This window comes from Arachis ipaensis, chromosome B04 (assembly GCF_000816755.2).
Source record: "Arachis ipaensis cultivar K30076 chromosome B04, Araip1.1, whole genome shotgun sequence".
Lineage (NCBI taxonomy): Eukaryota > Viridiplantae > Streptophyta > Magnoliopsida > Fabales > Fabaceae > Arachis > Arachis ipaensis.
Genome location: NC_029788.2, coordinates 14,536,602 through 14,538,331, shown reverse-complemented (window position 1 = coordinate 14,538,331; position 1,730 = coordinate 14,536,602).

Here is a 1,730-nt window from a genome sequence, read left to right as displayed (position 1 = left end):
AAGCTTAATCCAAAGGGTCCGAGCATGTGTCTCTCCAATAATATGGTTCAACACATTATCGTCAACCCACTGCCTAATATATCCATAGACTTGTCTATGCAACAGAGTCACATCATCAGATTTATCATTAGGCTTCTCTGTACCAAAAATTAGTTGATGAAAATTCTTGACATAAAGCAAATCTTCCATGTTTGACTTCCACAAATCATAATTAGGACCATTAAGAGTGATCATCCTACTAGTATTAGTATTAGCTTCCATTGTTCACAAAATCACAAGTCCAGAAAAATACCAACAAGCTCTGAGTATGAAAGAGCCTAGCAGTGGAAACGACACAAATGTACAACACAAGAACATTATGGAAGTACTCACAATACAATATATCAGCAACTATAACAAGCAGATATAGCAAGTAAAGCAATAACAAGAACACACCGAGATTTTAATGTGGAAAACCCCCTCAATGTGAGAGGTAAAAACCACGGGTCGTCCAGACCAATGAAATAACTCCACTATAATCAAATGAGGTACAAGAGAGTCTCAAACAAAGCACAAAAACGTGCATATAACCAGCCAAAACATCAAATTACCAAAGCTTACAAATGAAAAGCAAGAAGATGAAATATACCCAAAAAACAGAGCTGTTGTCGAAGCCAATTTCTCCCTCTGTAGACCTCCAATTAAAATCTCCACAGTCTAGAATGAAGAACAAAATGTGAAGAATCTACAGTTCAAATTTCACATCGATCCAACGGTGAAAGAATGAGAAACTGTCGTTCAAAGATTGCTGCTCTGTGTAAAAATGGGAAACCTAATTTCTCTCTTGCGAAGCCAATTTCTCCTACTGTAAACCTCCAATCAACATTTTCACCGACCAGAATGAAGAACAAGATGAGAGGAACACGCAGTTCAAATTTCAAGCCGATCCAACGGTGAACAAATGAAAAACTGTCATTTGAAATTTGCTACTTTACAAAAAAAACGGGAATTCTGTTTTTCCCTCTTCTCTCTCTTTTGGTGGCTATTCTCTTTTTCTCAAATTGACCCCAAAAATCTGAATAAGGTTGTGGCACAATGGATACCAAGAGACACCCTCAAAATGTTGGGTTTGGGTCTCACAAAGGAGAGAAAAAACCCAACAGTTATTACAATAAAAATTAAAATTATCAATCATACAATAATATTATGTTAATTCAACTATATCGAAAAGAATAAAAAAAAATAGAATCTAAATTTATTAGGTATTAAATAAAATAAAATAATACTATTTAAAACATAAATTAAATAAAAAAATATCCAACACTTTTAAAATAAAAAAATTAGAGTCTTAAAAATATATACATAAATATTTATATACAAATTAGTCTTAACTAATACGGAATGTGAATTTTGTATAATATGAGTAACTGCACCATTTTAGATTATAATAATAAGAGTAAAATGATAAAAAATTAGATACTAAATTCTCATATCCGCTTTATATATTGTTATAGAGATTATAGTAGTAGAGGTAAAATGAGAAGAAAAAATAAGAACCAAACTTCTATATCCACTCCATAAGTAACTTTTTTTAACTTTTAACTTATGAAAAGTTATAGAATTAATATTTGGTACAATTTTTAAAACCAAATTGTAACATTTTAAAAAACTATTTAGGTATTTATAGAGAAGTTAAAAAAAACTTCTCTTATAATAAATTTTTTTTTATCACTTTTATAAAATAAATTCTC